The 19,997-nt window shown below is 39.9% G+C and overlaps 1 protein-coding gene across 3 annotated transcripts in view; it reads left to right on the top strand.

The window, feature by feature from the left end:
• The window catches only part of LPP (LIM domain containing preferred translocation partner in lipoma), a 685,690-nt gene that overhangs the window by 160,715 nt on the left and 504,978 nt on the right, over positions 1-19,997 (top strand). For all 3 annotated transcript variants that reach the window (XM_082839405.1, XM_082839407.1, XM_082839406.1), the window contains one exon: positions 19,753-19,816. The gene's annotated coding sequence lies outside the window, so the exon portion shown is untranslated. The remainder of the gene's footprint in view (positions 1-19,752; positions 19,817-19,997) is intronic.

Genomic DNA, 19,997 nt, shown 5'->3' with positions numbered 1-19,997 from the left:
AGTTACTCAGTGAATTAGAGGCATAAAGTGGGACTACAACTCCGGCCTTCTGTCTCTGCATTTAGTGGTATTTCTGGGCTCCCGGGAGGCCTCCTGTACTTTGCACCAGTGTGTGCTTTTTGATGGACCTGATATTTGATGACCTCCCTCGGCAGGCTTAACAATCCTTGCTAAGGCATAGGCAGTTTATTTGCTGATCCTGGAGGGGAAAGCTGTGATTCAGGCTCTGAGGTCTAAGAACTGCAGACTAAGTTTCTAGTCTCCTGATGAAATTGCTAATCTGGGTGCCAATGGTGTTTCTGCTGCACGGACACCTGCCCACATAGCATAATTAGAAATTATAATGACGACGACGATGAGTCTTCCAGGACACCCACGTTCTTTACAAGATATTTCTGCTAATCGTCTCTACCAGAATCAGTTGGAGAACTTTTTTCTTTGAGTTTTCCCCCCTTTCTAAACCAACTAAAAATGCTGGTCTAATTCTGGTGTAGGTTAAGATTTGTCCTCTCCGTTCCTGGTGTGTCTTTTGTTGTTCAGGGGATCGTAGAACCTTGGGATAACGGAAATTGCCTTGGGTCACATATGAGAAGATTTGGGTCCCAGTTTCAGCAGTGCCAGAATTTTCCTGTGAGCCCTTGGTAGAGGTTGCTTCCCATCTCTGCAACTTTGCTTCCCCTCGGTTAAATGGGCATCCAGTTCTCTTGTGCCAGTTTACTAGGGTGGTGGGAATCAAATGAGGTTAATAAGTAAGGAAATGCTTCATTAGTTCTACACTGTAAATCGAGAGGGTTGTTATTGAAGTTATTTTTGCATTGTCGATAATTTAGTCTGTTAAGGTTATGTTTACTAGGTGTGAGAGCTGGGAAGGCAGATTGTTGTATTTATCCAACACTGGGGATGGTTAGGACAGATAAAGGGCCAAAATAATACCTGAAATGTAGTACGTGGGCTCTACCTTAAACCAGGAAAAAAAATGCTGCCATGAAGGGATGGCGCCCAGGGAGGAAAGAGACGATCTTAGGAACTGGAAGTCTCAGTGGAAAAGTATAAGTAAAAATTAGAGGTGGGAGAATAGGAGGCTAGCGCCAGGGTGTGTGATAGTGAAGGAATGACTAGAAAAATACCGGCAGTGGCTTTGAACCCTGTGTATCTGGAGTGTGAGAAGACAGGCAGACACAAACAGAGAGGCTGCAGGGAAAAGAGTATCCTCAGAGAAGAGCCATCTCCAAGGAAGCCCTCCACATGCCCTCCAAGGAGTGTAAGAGTGGTTCTAAAGCTCCTTAGGGTCAGGGATGGCCTTGTCTTCTTTATTTGTCTCCATATCCTGCCATTAGCATGACACTTTGTTCACAATACTTGCCTTTAAAAAAAAAAAATTGTTTTGGGCCTTGCTTTTTAATTCAAGGTTCAATATCTGAAGGAGTGTTTAGGAGGGGTTCTGACAGGAAAGAGCTGATTTGTGTAATTCCATTTCTGTTTTAGCTTCACTGTTTCCTCATCCAAAAAGTGTTGGGCTTCATGACTTGGTTTCTATAACACTCACTACCTTTGTTGAAGGGAAAACATTTTTCTAAAACTAGGGCTAAAAAAAATTCTCAGTGAATATGTTGATATTCCTGTTACAGTGCCAAGGCTTCGGGAAGGAGTAAAATGTTTCCAAAAGTCCTTTTCCTTTAATGGAGGACTTCAGCTTACATACTGGGCTCAGACAGTCTTAGCTTTTATTCTTGTTCTCTTTCTCTCTCTCTCCCCCTCTCCCTCTCCCTTTCTCTCCTTCTCCTTCCCGCTCCCTTCCCCCCTCCCTTCCTTCCTCCCTCTGTCTACTCTCCTCCCCACCTACCTCCCTCCCTCCCTATCTGCCTATCTATAGAAGATGGTATAATTTAGTTTCTCTTATGCTTTAGACTTTGGTTGGTTTGGCGAATCAAGTCAACTGAGTTGAAGAAAAACTGACTTTTGAAAGAAAAATTTGAAAAAAAAAAGGGTCATGATTCCTTGAAAAGGATTTTTTCCAGCCTAGGTTATACAGTTTCACAGACACTTGGGATGGGAACTAAAAAGTCTGGACACACTGCTATCTGAAAACCCTGTGAATGTGTTGGCTAAGCATTTTTTCTTCTTAGCACAGATGGAGACAGACTCTTTTTCAGTAAAACAGAGCCAATATAATCTTTGAAACTTTCAAACATGATTTGGGAAGATGATTCCCTATATAATGCCGTTCCAAATATAAAATTAAAAATTTCAATAATTAGCAAACATGTGACTTTTTCAGTTACCAATATTTTTTTTGGCCAGGTTGTCCTTTCACATTCTATTCCTTTATATATAATTAAAAAAGTCTTTTTAATTCAGCTAATTTCTAGCTTGCAGTGAATCTTTTAACTAATTGGAAATGTTTTTTTAATTTATTATAAGAACAACAAAAAGCAAGAAGTCACTTTATGTAATGTCTTTTCTCGTAGTTCAGTGTCGTCAGCTCTTTTCCTGATCGAGTTTTGGTTTGGCTGGAAGCAGCCTGAGGGTGTTCATTTCCCCAGTAATTTTTACCTGTTTCTGTTTGGTGAGTTACGAAAAGAGTAGAAAGTTCCTTTATACACTTCGCCCAGGTTCTGCTACTGTTAATAGCTCACGTAACCAAAGTACATTTATCAAAACTAAGAAAGTATCATCAGTTCACATGATTAATTAATCTACAACTTTTATTTGGATTTCCCCAGTTTTTCCACTAATGCTTTTTGTCTGTTCCACATTCCAGTTCAGCATACTCTGCATTTGGTCATCAGGTCTTCTTAGTCTCCTGTCTGTAACCGTTCTCAGCCTTTCCTAGCTTTTTATAACCTTGGCACTTTTTAAGTGTACTGGGCAGGGTATTTTGTAGAATGTCCCTCTGATGTTTTCACATAATTAGACTAGGCTTGTGGACTTGGGGAAGACCACCATAGAGGTAAAGCCCTTCTCATGGCTTCATATCAGGGACTACATTATATTAACGTGACCTCTCACTAAGATGTTAACATTGCTGTTGATCAGTTTTGTTTTATTATGTTTTAACTAAAGACTATTTGCCTGGGACTGTTAACACTCGGACATCTTGACACATTAGTGGTGACCATTGCTGACTAGTCTTCAAACTACCAGCTTCATACTAACGGAAGTGCAAAACTTCTAAAGCAAGTGTCTGCCAAAGCTCAGCTAGAAAATGTGGTTCCGACGTGAGGCTAGTCTTGGGGCTGGCTTCAACATTTCTCCAGTCCTAACCCTGGGCCTTGCCTGTGAGGAGAGTTGAACGATGGTGCTGGTTTTGTGCATTCTTACCCAGTGAACAACACAGGGATTGGGGCCCACCTTAGAAACCAAATCTCCAACAGAAAGGAGAACACTAGGGAAGGCAGGAAAGAGAGAGAGATGGGCTCTGCCAGACTTCTGGAGATGATCCTTCTCCTTGATTGGCATGGCTTCATGGATGCCAGCCATTATCATCCTCCTTCCTATCTTGGGGGAAAAAGTGATAGAGGGAGAGCTCTTTAGCATTTTACAAGGGAACGGAATCTTCCATATTCACGGACCCAAACCAGAAGATATGAAAAGGTGAAGAGTTTCTCACTTCTTTTTTTCTGTAGCTTCATGCATTGACGCATTGCATATTTACTGAATTTTTACCTACCTTGTCTTATTCTCAGAGGATACACAGTCGGGTTGGGAAGAGAAGTACTGATGACTAGAGTTGGAAAACAAACTTGATTCAAGACACAAAAGATTTGAGGGTAGAATCTCAGGTCCTCTATGTGATGATATCAGTATCCCAGTGGGTAGAGTGGCTAAGTTGCTACTTTTTAAAAAATAAATTTATGTATGTATGTATGTATGTATGTATGTATGGCTGCGTTGGGTGTTCGTTGCTGCGCACGGGCTTTCTCTAGTTGCGGCGAGTGGGGGCTACTCTTCGTTGCGGTGCGCGGGCTTCTCATTGCGGTGGCTTCTCTTGTTGCAGAGCACGGGCTCTGGGTGCGTGGGCTTCAGTAGTTGTGGTGCGCAGGCTCCGTAGTTGTGGCTTTCGGGCTCTGGAGCGCAGGCTCAGTAGTTGTGGCACACAGGCTTAGTTGCTCTGTGGCTTATGGGATCTTCCCGGACCAGGGCTCGAACCCGTATCCCCTGCATTGGCAGGTGGATTCTTAACCACTGCGCCACTAGGGAAGCCCTAAGTTGCTATCTTGTTGGGCATAATCCTTGGTCCTCTTTGGTTTTCCTCATCCTCACATATGAGATGGAGCATTTTCTCTCTCTTGCATTTGCTTTCACAGTGACCTACAATCTCTTGGTCTCGAGGTATAAGGTTGAGAGAAATACTTTGCAATATTGGGTGAGTTGGGTCTGCCCATGGGAGTGGAGTATCTTAATAGCTATTGCAAAACTTGTTACCTTTCTGCAACAAATGTTTCACTCTGTTAGGTGAAGGTTGAGAAGTTGGAGGTGTGCTGTCCAGTATGGCAGCCACTAGCCACGTGTGGCTGTTGAGCAGTTGAAATGTGGCTTCTGCCACATGCTGAAAGAATAAAATTTTGTATCTATTTGTAAAATAAATTTCTTTTTAATATTCTTTTAAAATGTGGTGGCTAGAAAATTTTAAATTGCATACGTGGCTCACATTATATTTCTGTTGGACAGTGGTTAGAACCTGGGAAAAGTATGGAGCACAGAGAATTGACCTTGTGTTCTCCTCTGAGTTCTAATAATGTTGGCATTAAAAGGAAAGGCTTCAACAGTCATACTTTTCATTTAAAAAAAGTCTGATTCAGAAGAATTAGTTCATTTTACATGATTGCTTGGACTGGAGAAGAATCTGACATTTGGTATTTTCATAATTGAGAACATAACTTGCTGACTTAAAAAAAAAAAAATCACAACATTTTGTGCTTGGCCTCAGGTACCAGACTTTGAGCTCTTTGAAAATAGGGATGGTGTCCTTTCTCTTTCTACCATCCTTTCCCGCCAAACCACACACTAACACACAGAAGGTGGCTAACTGGCATTTGTTGAGAAGCAAAATAACTTTTAAAGAAGTGAAAACCTTATGAAGCTACCCTATATTTATGGTTGGAAGAGAGAAATATCCCCCTTTATAAGGCAACCTTTTTTCTTAAGTCAGTCATGAAAAGTAAAGAACACTGATCCAGGTGTTTATTTACTTCTTGATTTAATTGTCATTCTCATCAGGTGTCCCTGTCAGCTTTGCTTATGATAAAGAATCTTTTCAAAATGCTTAAGTTTACCACCCCCCGGGTAAGGGGAGACAGAAGAAGATGCTGCGTGCACAAGTAAATCCTCATCTTGTTCAGATATTAAATCCAAGGGCCTGAAGACCGGATTATTCTTATTTTTCCTCTTGTTGAATCCTTTTCATTATCTACCTGTGCTTTGGAGGATCTAGGAATACTAATGAAAAATGAGTTTAAGCTTGGGCTATATTAACTTTTCATCTGGTTTTTAAATTTTATTCTGCTTCATGCTGAGCCAGAGCCTCTGTGAACACATGACCTACAGGCCCTTACTCTTCCATTGCGTTCGTTCCCTTGAGTGTTCCTTCTTCAGTATAAGCCCTGGGGCTGGGTGAGAGAGCAGGCTTTGTGCTATGTTGTTATTTGGCCTGAGCCCTGTGCTGGGAAATTCAGGAGCCTCCATGATTTTTGATTTTACATGAATGGTGCAGACTCTACCTAATGTCCAGATGCAGTCCAGGACATGTTGCCTCGGTTAGAGGCAAGGCTTACAGAATCTACAATGGCTTTGTAGCTCACTATTCCTAATAAAGGCCTCTCAAAGGAGTTTTTTTTGGTTATATACAGCCTATTTCTAAGGCTGTTTGAAGCTTTGATTCTTCTGCTGAACAGAATGGAAGGTAGTGGATTCTCTTGGAAGTGTGTACATGGCAGCTCTAATGAGTGGAAAAAGTATTGGCTTTGGAGTCAGAAGACCTGTGTTTACTTCCTAGCTCTGCTATTTTCTAGTTGTCAGACTCTAGACAAGTAACATATTATCTCTGAGCATAAATTTCTTCATCGGTTCAAATGGGACAACATCTACATCACAGGGTTCTCATATGTTAATAAAGGTGCAGGACTTATTTTAGGGACCAATCCTTAGGCTTTACAAACACTAAACGAATTGGTTTTCTCACACAGGTCTTGTGATTTTGCTGATGAGAGACCACTAGCCATCTTCTGTCTTCCTTTGGAGGTGGGGGAGGAGGGCACTGCGGTGATCGTGTGGTAAAGTCCACTTTAATTCTAGCCGTGAGAAAAAGAGCAGGGAAAATGTGGTAAACAATTGCTTCTAAAAAGCTCGGACTAAAAGCACTTGATGGATTTGTGCTGGTTTCCCGGTAGACTCATCTCTGTACTGCCCGCATAGCACAATTAATAGTTACTACTCAAGAAAGAACAAATAAAAAAAGAGAGAGAGCAGGCATAAAAACATGCTTTCATCTTCCTGAAGACGGTCCCCTTTGTCAGGTCCGTGGAGCCATACCTGTGAATCATCCTGGGAAGGCACAGTGTGGGTGACTAGAAGGAAGATCTTGTGGTTCATCTCTTACCCACTTCCTGGGCTGGCAAATGTCTAAGCTCATCTTTCTTACCTGCTGATGCCTTGTCAATATCCACTACCGTTCACCATGCATCTTCACCAACGAGGGCCTCTTTCTCACATCGTTACTCCAAATACATCAGTGTATAGAGAGCCTGTTACCCTCCGGGCAGAAAAAGGTATAACGCAAAGCAGAATCAAGTGTGAGAGGGTAAGCGTGGGGCCATGGAAAAGCACATGGAGTAGGTATATAGGAATGTGAGTGTGAGCACAGAAACACTCAAGCCACGTTTGTTTTGTGAGGGTGTGAAATGAGTCACAGCCTTGCTGCAGACAGGCCAGCTGACCTTGGTTGCTTCACTCCTATGCTACTAGATAGAGTCCATGGATCAAGCTTTGCCACTTGCAGTCTTAAAGCTTAGTCATATTAGAAGAGAACTCTGACTTTGAGGATGAATGCCCTACATGGGCATCTAATTCTCCTATAGATTGAACTTCGCAGGCAGGATTGAGGTGAAGGTCATGGATTATAGGGTCCGTTCCTGTGTTTGAGTCCAGCCGAAGCAGGAGTGATTCTGGGCGAGTCTACATGCTGAGTTTCAGTTCCATCTCCTGTGAAACAGGGATAGGACTGTGTCAGTACTGGCGGTAGCACATGGAGTAAGGTGCCTGGCACAGAATAAGCTCTCAATAAATGACTGGTATTGTGTTTGCTATTGTTATTGTTATTATGTCACCACAGTCATTTTCCTTGATGCTGCCCTATAGGGATAGACTGTGGCTACAGGAAACATTAGTTGTGAAAGGGCTTTGTATTAGAAAGATGGAAACTATCTACTGAGTGAACAAAGTCATTAGAGAAAGCTTGGAATCACTTCTGCCATCTTCCTTTATGTTTGCGCTCATGGATCGTTCGGCCTCAAGTTTTGGATATTACCTTTTTTTGCTGCATCTCTGGGATATTTTCCCTTTTCTCGGTTCCACCTATTATTGCCCTAAGACACGTTCTCATTGCCTCCTGCCTGACTGGTGTTCCTGCCTCCAGACTCTCCTAGAACCTTTGTTCTCAAACTGTGGTTCCCCAAGCAACAGCATCACCGTCGAGCCTCTTAGCTTGCTAGACAGGCAGCATCTCAAGCACCTTCCAGACCTGCTGAACCCTGGGGCACATTCCCTACCGGGCTGCATGGCCTACATCCAATGCCACTTGCTACCACCTACCCCCTTTGCTCTGCTTGGCCAGTGTGTGTTTGTTCTGCCTCTGGAATATTTCCTGGTTTTGATTGTTCTCACTACCTCTTTTGTAAGAGGTGGTTAAGCAGGTGAGCGTGCGCTGTGGAAAAGCACTGGGATAGAGTAGTGACCCAGTCGAAGTCACCATTCATAACCTTGACTATGGCAGTAGAGTCTGAAACTCGATACTTTTATGACTTCCCCTTGTGACCTTTCTGCATACTTGCTGAGTGCTTACTATACACCAGGCACTGCTTATAGTATACTGATGGATTAGGTAATTGGATTATCTCATTCTCTTGAAGTATTATTTATTGATACCTTTATCTTCCTCCTGTTTTAGGATGTCAGCTATCTAACGGTGGGGACCTTGTCTGTTGGCACTGTATCCCCAGCCTGTGGAAGATTGCCTTACATAGGAGAGGCACTTGGGAAACGGTTCTTTAGGGAATGAATGGGTCCCAGAAGATTGTCATTTGGAAACAAATCCACATGCAAGGAAAGAAGAGTCTCTTTCCTCCCTATTCCAGATATGTTCCAGGAGAAATTATCCTTAAGTTAGTCTTTATCTTTAGTCTAAGAGGTGGCGCAGGCATTGGAATCTGATTTAGGATTTGCTCTAGTGGCCTTGGGTACAGATGCAGGTCCTGAAAATCTGGGAGAGAGGTTCTTGGGTGGCACCTTAATGAGAGCAAGTCTTTCTAAAGCCTTAAGTTTGGCGATTGGCCTGGTAGGAAATACAGGGCCTTCCGAGTTTTCTGTTCTTTGTGCGCACGTTGTCGACGTGTGTATGTGAACCTTTGATTATTATGGACTCAGCCGGCAGTAACCATGGTGAGTAGACCTATCACACAGCATTTTTCTGAGTCAGTTTAAAATGCTGACAATTAAATATACCGTACTCTTTTAAGCGATCCATCAGTCTCCCTTGTTGTCATGGTGACTGGAGTATATTTAGAAATGTGACAAGTACACTGAGTTCAATTGCACTTTTGCCAAAACATAGTTTTGCAGCTAAAATTGAATTTCCTGATTGAAGATCCAAGTGCTGTTAAGGGGGCATGATCGTTTCTATACATTATTCTGGAAGCATAACTTACATCATTCTATTAAATCAGCAGTTGAAGTCTTATCAGGCTAGTAAGATATTGACACTAGAAGTGGTTATACTTAGAGTTAATGAAATAAAGTGAAAAAAAGACATCTTTTTTTTTCCCTTAAAAGTGAAATTTGGGCCTCATCGATATAACTAGTTTGATGATTAGTACCTTTCAATATTTACAAAAATTTGGAGGTAAGTGTGCCTTTGTCTGTTCCTCCAGATTATATTTTTTATTTAAAGAAACTTATCAAGACGTCCCTGGTAGTCCAGTGGTTAAGACTCCATGCGCTTCCGCTGCAGGGGGCATGGGTTCCATCCCTGGTCCAGGAACTGAGATCCTGCATGCCGTGCCATGCGGTCAAAAAAAAAACAAAAAAAAAGAAAAAAAGAAAGAAACGTATCAAGGACCTCCTCTCTCCTACTTATAATCCATTCTTAGCAATATTAGGGCATCTTTTTTCACTTTTGGTCTGACCATGATTGACAAGCATCCTTATTTTTCCCCAACCTCATTCCTTTTGTGTTTCAAATGAAGTGGAGTAAAGAGATAAAATGAACATGACTTTTTGCTCCAACAAAGGAAAAGTCAAAGTTTTGTCTAATCAGGAACTTGGTTTGAATCCTCACTCCCCTCTTGTCCTTTGTCCTGTCACCACAGAGCTGAGAATGATGCCGAGTATCAACTGCTTGCTCGTTTGACCACAGAAAGTTTAGGCAGTTATGCAGTGGCTGGGTCATCATTACAACCCTGATTTCATTCCTGGTCACAGACAGGTTCTTGTTCTTTTTTTTTTTTTTAAAAAAACATAATGACATTTTATTTATTTATTTTCTTATTTACTTATTTATATCTATCTATCTATTTATTTACTGGCCTCGTTGCGGCTTTCAGGATAGCAGTTCCCCGACCAAGGATTGAATCCGGACCATGGCAGTGAAAGCCTGGAATCCTAACCACTAGGCCACCAGGGAACTCCCCAGATTCTTGTTCTTGAAGTGAGAAACAAGTGCTCCTGGATAATTTTGCTTCTATGTTTCCATGGAGCCGAATGCTTTGGTAACTGGGGTTGAGTTTTAAGCCCCTGATAATATGTATGTTAAACTGTTTTTATTTCTTTCATGTTCATGGCAAACAGTCTGTTTTGGTAAGGGACATCCTAGTTACAATAACAGTTGGTACGATTTACTGAGTTTTTACTATAGGCCAGGCGCTGTGTATACTAAGCTTTTCAGTGGATCATTTCACTGGAGCGACACAGTAATCTTGAGTGGGTCCTAATGTCATGTTCATTTTTACATTAAAGAAACAAGTTTAGAGAGGTTTTGTATCTTGACCAAGAGCATCCCTTAAGTAGTAATGGAGTCTGGATTCTGGTCCGCGTGCTGTATTAACCAGTGGCTGCCCCACGGAAGGCACCCAGTGAATGTCTGTTGACTAACCAAAGGACTACTCCATGGTGAAGCCATACAGATGTTTCAGTGTTCCTAAATGCTCACTAACATTGCAGCTGCGTTAAGGTAAACAGGTAGCAGGATCTGAATGCAGAACTGAGGCCACTCTGTATCTTCCCTAAAGCTTTAGAACCAAAGAAGATTAGTACGAGGTGGGACGGGAGCAGACATAAATCCCATCAAGTCCAGTGGTTTGGTCTCAGGACCTATTTACCCTCTTAAAAATGAGTTTTTGTTTATGTGAGTCATAGCTAATGCTATCCATTATCTTAGAAATTAAACAAAAATAAAACCAATATTTTAATTAAAATATTTGTATGAGAATAAGTACATTTTCCAAAATAAAGAAATGAGTGAAAAAAGTGGCAACTGGATTCTTACCTCTGCGTTGTATTTTTTTGCAACATGTATTTTGATTAAAATTTATGAAGAAAATCCAGAAAGGATTTACAGAAAGGATTGGAAAAGGAAGTAAAAAAGAGGTAATTGTGGATTTTCTTCTTTGATAATACACCAAAATTTGACAAGTGGTAGTTTCTTAAAGTTTAGTTGCAATGTGAAGTCTGAACTCATATCAATAAATCGTTTTCTTTTTATAATCCATTATATTAAAATCCACTGGTCTAATTTTTACTTTGAATTGATTTTCACCTTTGATTGTGTAACATCATTCACTGGTTATTTGGTTCACGGAGTTATGCATATCTTCCAAATGTTGACATGTTTTATTCTTTAGTATTTAAAAAAACAATTACATTCATTAATATCACCACTGATTTCATCAAAAAAGTATTTTAAGTATTAGGAAGATGTCAAGTGCATAATAGTAGATGCAAGGTTTTAAAAATTCTAATTTTCACTTTAACATTTGAGTTTTATCAACGACAATAAATCCTGTTAGTTGTTTTTCTTGAAATGATAGGTTCTTTTGGTTTATTTTTGAGAAAATGTATGATATGACCAAGTCAGAATGACCACAGTTTGTCCGTCATTCTTTCAAATAAAAACGGTGTTTCATGCAAAGAGCTGTTAGTTCATCTCTCAATATAAACAATCACACGTGTGTTTCTTGGAGGCAACCATTATAGTTTGGGATTCAGCAGAAGTGCTTTGTGAATACTTCCTACTGTCTCACACAGAATATTAAAAAGATGTATCAGTCTTACGAAGAAGATGTGAAAACCTCAGGACTGAGATTTAATAAAATTAAGGATTTTTAATGTGTTAAGGACAGTCTTAAGTGAAACATTCCCCCTGAACCCCCCTCTACTGTGGGTGCTTGGTGGTGAAAAGTACAATGACTATCAGTACATTTGGTGCCACTTCCTTAATTCATGTTAAAACTCCAGCCAGTTTTACCCACTTATTGCTTTTGCACCATTGGTGTAAATTCCACGCAGTGAAAAAGATTCATAACGTCTTAGTATTATGAACTTACACTTTCCTGAAAAGGTCTAGAGGACCTACGAGTTTATGGATCACACACTGAGAGTCACTGATCTAATCCAGTCTTTGCATTTTATGACAGAGGGGATCTGGAAAAGACCAACCCAAGGCAGCCCCACCAGTTAGTGGTAGAACAGGAACAAGAACTCAGTTGTTAGTGCATTCCTCTTTCTTTTGTTCTTCTGTTTCAGTTTCAGAAATTTCAAGGTAGATGTTCGTGACGTTCTTTTGTGAATATGGTGATGCCAAAGCATATAATTATTGAACATATTTAGGAAGATTTCTATATTTTTTGCATATTAAACCCTTTGCATATTTTCCCTACTCTGTACTCACCACTTCACCACTGCTCTCTCTTCTGCTTTTCAATATTTCAGTAGTTACCACTGCTGCCTCTTTAAACAGCATGCTTTGTCTTTGCTGAGTGGAGAGAAGGTGAGGGAGCAGTTGACTGCTTATTCATTTTCTGGTTTAGAATTCCAGCTTTGTGGGGAGAAAAGAATCAGTGAGTTTGGGCTGAAGCAACGACTTCCTTCTTCACCTAGATTAGTTAAAAGTCACAGGAAAGGAAATTGTACACACAACCATTATCTTTCATATCACGACAAGTCATCTCACCGGCCAGCCACCCTCGACCTTCAATTCTCTATTAAAGCTTGTCTCTCTCTCTCCCCCTCTCTCCCTCTCTTCCTCTCTCCCTCTCTCTCTTTCCCTCTCTCTCCCCCTCTTTCCCTCTCTCTCTCTTTCCTTCTCCGCTTCCCTGAAGGAGGGAAGTTGTCCAATAAAAATTACTCTTAATTTTGCTTTTGCTTATGTTAATGTTTTATGTGATGTCTTCTTCAATAAAAATTGGTCAGATTTTGAAATTGTAATGAAGGATGCTGAGAGAGGCAGTAGAACCAGACCTAGGCATTGCATTTTCTCTTTAATACCTTCCTCCTGTTTTAGAGTAGTTTTGAGGGAGGTTGGGGGTTGAAAGCAGTTGCAGTGTATGAAAATGAGTATGTCTGGCAAGCCGTAAAAGTAGGTTTGCAGACCCTCAAATGTATTGTTCTCTCATTTTCAAATAAGTTGGATGTTCTTTTGCAAGATGTCATTTTTTCCTATTTCTCATCCAACAGTGATTGCTTTCCCTTACCTGTGAACTTCGTGATCTAAACTTTGTTTTCTAACTTTCTGATTCTTCTCCCATGTCTGTTTTCATTACCCCAAAATGTGATCAGATTTGGCCTTTGGTCACCCCTGTGAATCAACTCTTCCCTAAACCTAGGCCTTTGGTAACTTCCTTTTCTTTCCACAAAACTGATGTTTCCGGTCATTAGTTACTTGCAAACCATTAAGTTTTTTTCTTTCTTTTTTAGACTTGTAGTTATGGTTTTTCCCAGCCATTTATTAGGCTCAGAAATTGCCTAGCAGTAGTTCTCACTCTTCACAATGTTTTCCGCTGTCTTGTCAGAACTGGAGCTTGGGTCTGTCCTATGCTTGGTGCATCATAGGAGCTCCATGGGTGTGTTGAGTGGATGTTATCTTTATCTCTTCTTCAAAGGACATTCTTCAGATTTTTTTATTTTTTATTTTATTTTTTTGCGGTACGCGGGCCTCTCACTGTTGTGGCCTCTCCCATTGTGGAGCACAGGCTCAGCGGCCATGGCTCACGGGCCTAGCCACTCCGCGGCACGTGGGAACTTCCCGGACCGGTGCACGAACCCGTGTCCCCTGCATCGGCAGGTGGACTCTCAACCACTGCACCACCAGGGAAGCCCTGAGCTGTTGTTTATGTCTCAGTATTGGCCAGCTAAATCTCTGAAACACAGAGCTGCACTGGCCCCCCTTCTCATGTCGAGTCCCTCCCACCAAATGTCATGCATTCCTTTCCTGGCAGATGGCCACTTAGCCTCTACTTGAACACTTGTAATTCTTTGGGGGCAATTGGTTCTGCTGCTGGACAGTTTTATGTTCTCCTTTGCATTGCTCTGAAACTGGATTTTCTATCATTTCAACCCTAATAGTTCCAGCATTGTAGATTATTCAAGAGTATAATATGACTTATACAGGACACATCCTCAGACACCTCAAGATAGCTTTGATTCCCCAACCATCTTCATTCCTCCTTCAGTCTTTTTCTTGCTACTTATGTCCCAGGATGCTCATATTCTTTATGCCTTCCCTATTTCATACCACTTTCTAGAGTTCCATCTTGCCATCCAACTCTAAATGCCCCTTTCAAACTGACTTCTTTTCTTTGTTATTATACTGAGAACAGTATGAGTTTGGGGGCCTAAAAGCTGGGATATGAATTTTAGTACCATAACTTATAGGTGTGTGAACTTGATCAGATGACTTACTCTTTCTAAGCATTCCTTTACTCAGATGCAAGAGGGAAGTATAATGATTTATAAGCATATTTTTAAGGATTAAAATATGTGAAGGGCTTAGCTCAGTTATAGAAACATAGCATGTTATAGATATTACTTTTGACTTGATCAATTTTTTAAAAAATCTTTAATTTTTTTATTGAAGTAGGGTTGATTTACAATATCGTATTAGTTTCAGGTGTATAGCACAGTGATTCAGTTTTATATATATATATAGTTTTATATATTTATATATATATGTGTGTGTGTGTATACACACACACACACACACACACACACACACACACACACACACACACACCGTTCTGTCTTTGATTTTTTTTCCCCCCACATATGACCTGGTTTTTAGTATTCATTATTTCAAGAATCTGTCCTTCCTCTTTCCATTGTTCCTTGTTTGGATTTTATTTATACCTATAATTTTAAAAGAAATTTTCATTATCTCTAGATTATTTTCCCTCTCTATTTTTAAATTTTATATCATTTAACATGGTTTTCTTGACAAGTGTTGTTTTCCTCTACATGAATTTTCTCAACTCCTGCCTACATTTCTGTTCATATGTTCAGCCTTTATTATTCTTCCTGTGAAGAACATTTCTTCACCCCTCTACTGGGTTAATGATGGCTGGGCCACTGCAGGTTACTTAACTTTTCACTGAACCACTTACTTAGTAGCTTTTAGAATCATTTGGTTGAACAATATGCTTTTTAAATTAACTGTTCAGTTAATTTCAATTCAACCGACATTTACTAAGTACTTGTTATATGACATGTATTGATCTAAATGCTATAGGAATTACATAGAACACTTTTATCATTTGTTCATGCAGTCATTCAGTAAACATTTTCTTGAGTACCTGCTAAGGACCAGATTCTGGATTTGGGGTTTGGTTTCAAGAAATTGAATTGGACAAGGTTTCTCCTTCAATACATAGAATCAAGGAAAAGTTATAAAACAGTGTGGTAATTTTAGTGATCTAGATATGAAACTAGGCATTATGGTCATCTTTGGAGAGACTGCTTCACCAAACCCCTTTGGGTCAGGAAAAGCTTCATAGCAGGAGATACGCTTAAAGGCTGAGTAGGGGCTTAGAGTCCACTGGAAAGATAAGACCCATATACTAGGGGTTAGTTATGTTTGGTTATAAAGCCAACTTCTAAGTTCTATGTGTTATCATTGACTTCCCCACCCCTGCTGCCCAGAATTGCATACATGCAACATTTGCCTTTTTTCTGGTTAGTTTAGGGGCCTTAGAACTAGTGTTTGGGACCTAATTACTAATAACATAATACCTAATAACATAAGACCTAATAACATAATACCTAATAATATAATACCTAATAACATAAGACCTAATAACATAAATACATAAAAATAATCTCATGCTGGTAAGACACATTACAAAGTCTTTCCCCATCCATCATCTCATCTCACCTGTTCTTATAGAACAGGTTAGTGCCTGTGGGTTTCCTTAGTGAGTATCTTAAGCATTGTTACAGATAGATATTAGCACAAGAATTAGCACTGAATAATTATGTATGGAGGATTTACAAATAATTTTTTCTCTCTTTATTTCAAAGTGATCATACTGTATTGTCTGATTTTATTTAGCTCACAGACCAGCTCTGCCCATAACCAGGTATCTAAGGAAGAGTCCCTTCTCTACTCATGTTTGTCGCTTGTCAGATAGGAATATTGCCACTACTGTAGCAATATTGTAATATTACAATATTGTAATACTAACAGTAATACCAATTTCACCTCATTGGCTTGAGGTGAAGAATAAAATCATTAATCCATGTGAAAACACAATATATATAACTGATCACAGTTGAAAATACAAAATGTATCTTTTGAGTGACCAGATTGTTGGCTACTTTGTCAAGGTCAATTCAGCTTAATTAAATAACTTTCACTTGTTTCTTAAACTTTCTGAGGTAGCTTTGTCTTACTTTCTTCTGTTTACCCAATAGTGACTGCTGGCAAGTGCTATATGTTCAGTAAACACTTGTAGATTGCATTTTTTAAAGTACCGATCTTCTGAAGTCCAGTGCTGGAAATTTGTGAGCTACTTATATTTCTGCTTAGCATTCCTAAAGCCTCTGATTTAATTTCTAGATTATAAGTTCCATTGATAGAACCCTTATAAATATCACATGAAGAAGATGAGCATTACCTTTAGGCCATGCAATTTACTTTTTAAAAATATGATTAATTTCAACACAATCAGCCAGGATGTCAGAAGATCTCAGTGCCTTTGATAGATGCTGACAGGTGAGGAAATTAAAATCAGGGAGGGAAGCAATTAAATACTGGCAAACATTACTTTAATGAGACAACCAAATTGTTCATAAGCCATGGAGTACGTTGTATTCTTGATAAATGTCTTAGGGTATCAGGTGAGCGTGCATTTAAAAATGTTCTTCATACGGGATTTGATGATGGGAATGAAGGACATTCCATGTCTGTCATCTAAAGCCTTTGGCCTAATCTCACATTTCAATTGCTTTTGGGGTCAGACTTCCTAATAATCATGTTTAAGATTATGACATTGTTTAAGTTATAAGTAATCCTCTCACCACCACCTTTACCAATCCATAAAACTTACCAAAATGCACAAAGTCTAGACAAAATAATTCTTGGCCTTTTCACAGTGGTTTAGGGACAACCATGGTCAAGACCCATGGAAAGAGAAGTAGAAAAATGTATATTTAATACAACTTCTGATTTAAAAGACTTGGGAATTGTAGTGCTAAAACCAGAACCCAGGTCCTCAATCCCCATTCCAGTGTTCTTTTTAAGATAACCCCCCTTGTTCAGAAAGAAAATCTGGGACCACAAGACTGAAGACTTACTTGTTTACTGGCTTAGAGGAAGTTTTTACAAAGCTCTGTCAACTGCTCATTTGTACTATAGCACTTGTAAAGTATCAAGTATTAAGGGGCATCTATACATTGACCTTAGTGATTCTCATGCCATTTGGTTGGAATTTTTGTTCGTAATGTCAGGATCATCATCTAGAGTTATGTTGCCTAAAAAATGTTCTGGGGTGCAGTGGTCAATCCAGAGGTTACCATGGTTTGTGAAAAACCTGTCGAAACAGGTCTCTCTGCTCTCTTCATTTCTCATGTCCTCCCATTCCTCTCTTCTTTTTTCCTTATTCCCCATCATTTTTCTTTCCCTCCTCCCTCCCTCCCTCCCTCCCTCCTTCCCTCCCCCCCCTCTTCCTTTGGCTCCATTGTTCTCTCCTATTTTCCCCCAAATACAGTAGAAATGATGAATTATTTTATACTAGTCCCAGCTAGGTTTGATGAGTCTTGCTTTTGCACTGATTCTAATTAATAAAGTTGAAATTTTGTAAGTTAGAGGCTGATCATCCTGATTTCTTTATTTTTGGTTGAAATTGCTTCTGGAGATGAGAACAGTTTTCTTGGGAGAGGATGGGTGATTTGATAGAGGATGCAGACCTGCCAGGTTCTGGGCCAGCAGTCATAAAATCTACAGAGGCAGCCAAAGATAACTGACTTTATTACCAAGACGCTAGAGTGGGATTTGTTATTTGTCCCAGATGTCTTTATGGGTCTAGTGGAGAACTCCACTGCATTGGGAAATACTCGAGTTACTGAGGACACGTGCCACTCAAACCGTGTGAGAAGAGGACGGTGAACTTCTTAGATAGAAGGTTTCAGCTTTTCTGCGGTGTGAGATGAAACTTAGTGATGGAGACCCCTTTACGAAAATTCAGTGGTACAGCCTTCTGTTGTTTCTGTGGCTTGTGTTTCAATAGCTTGCTCAAGGATGTCGCATCTCTGAAACTTCACTGGGGAGAGCTGAGAAAGTGTTCATGGTAACCCTGCATCGAACAGTCTTTTGCCTCAGCTTAGTAATGTGTCACCTTCTGGTTAGACCACAGATGTGAAGTCTCTCTCCTTTCACTTGCCAGTGAAGCAGGACTCAATACTAAATGTGCTTTGGTGCCTTGACAATGGACTTTTATTGGGTATATACTCATTTTACCTTTCCCTCCAAATAGAGCGCCCCCAAATGGAAGCCTGCATCGTGTAGTAGAAGAGTCCTTACTTGTTTGGGGATCAAGATACAAGGTTAAACTTTTGTCTGTTCCATGTTAACCACGTGATTTTTGAAGTTTGGTTTCCTGATTGGTGGAATTGGGGTAGTAAGGTTTCATTGGGGTTATGTCGAGGATGATTTGAGAAAACATGGTCATGAAATATTTTTCAAACTATAAAGCATAATGTTAAAGATGATTAATGTTTTGATATTGGTGGCATATGATAAGAGTTTCTTGCAGAGTATCCTATCAACCATGCTCTATTCATATCATCTGATTTGAGCCCTGTATGAAAATGGGATATATTCATAAAACTTCTCAGAGGTCTTTACTTCTCAGTAAATCTATCCTTATGTTAAAACAAATCCCCTTGTTCTTGCACTCCTGTTGGAAGCTCCATCTCTCTGAACCTAAAGCACGATACAGGCACAAACTTTAGAATGATCTGTGATAAACCTTCAGGCCATTCACCTAAAGCAGTTTTTTTTTGCTTTTTGGGGTTGAGGGGACACGTGATTCTTAACTTTTGAGGTTTTGTCATTTGGAACAAAAGTTCTTTGTGCTGCTGTTAGGTGAGACCATGTTAAGATTGATCTAGATAAATATTGTGGTATTTTAAAACTAGGGTCACAAATCAAGCAAATACCCAACCCAGAGATATCCTCTAGCCTTGTGTGCTTAGAGCATCATTCTTTGATCATATAAGTGTGGGCTCATAGGAAGAAATGTTACCGTTTTTTATACCACCGCTGTCCATGCCTATAAATATGAAATAATGTAGGAGAATCTTCCACAAAAAGTTTAACTCATCTTTGGCTATGAAGTAGGTATTATGTGCCACATTTACGTGTAAGGAAATTGACATTTGGGGCTTAAGTAACTTGCCTAAGACCATTGGTAAGAGGAAGACAGGTCTGACTGGCTCTAAATCCCATGTGTTTTTGCTACTTCTTCACATCAATCAAATAGCTGGTTTTATTTCATTATTCCCTCTTCCACTAAGTCTAGTGGATCTAGTCAGTGAGTTGTCTGTCCTTGTGTTTTCCCACTTAATATCCTAGGTATAAAGGAAAGACCACTGGACGAACAGGCAGAGCTCAGAGGGTTCAGACTCTCACTCTGCCATGTACTGTACTATGTAGTCTTGGACAATTTACCTACTTTTTCTGAACTTCAGTTTTCACATCTGTAAAATCAAGACAGTAATACCCATTTCCCATGACATTTGTGAAGTTAATCGAGAGATGTTAGTTCCCTTCTCATCCTCCTTTTCACTCTGTGAGCTTCTGTTTCCTCACCTAAGAAGTGGGTAGAATAATCTCTTCCTGCTTCTTCACCAGGTTGTCATGGGGTGAAATGAGATAATGAATGTGAAAGTGTTTTGCAAACAAGAAACTGTGGTGTAGATAGAAGAGTTTATGATTGTTAATGAATAAATAAGAGCTTGGAACCTAAGAGTAACCTTTACCTGTTTCATTTACAGACACTAGCATTGCAGTTTGCTGAACCTTGTGTCCACTGATCATTCCAAGAGCTAGCTGTCCAAGGTAAGAGAAGCTTGGCATCATCAAGTTTATGAAATGCTGGTAGGCATCTTAGCCAGTAAAGTTTAAGGTAGATTTCACTCCCAACAGAAGAAATAGTAAGGTATTTCATGAGGATCAAAACCTGAAAAATGGCCAAGACAGTGAACTTTGCCCGTTGTATGTCTTCTTGATTTGATTTCTC

This window comes from Leucopleurus acutus (genome assembly GCF_964270905.1).
Source record: "Leucopleurus acutus genome assembly, chromosome: 5".
In the NCBI taxonomy this organism is placed as follows: domain Eukaryota; kingdom Metazoa; phylum Chordata; class Mammalia; order Artiodactyla; family Delphinidae; genus Leucopleurus; species Leucopleurus acutus.
This window is presented reverse-complemented; position numbering and strand designations above follow the sequence as displayed.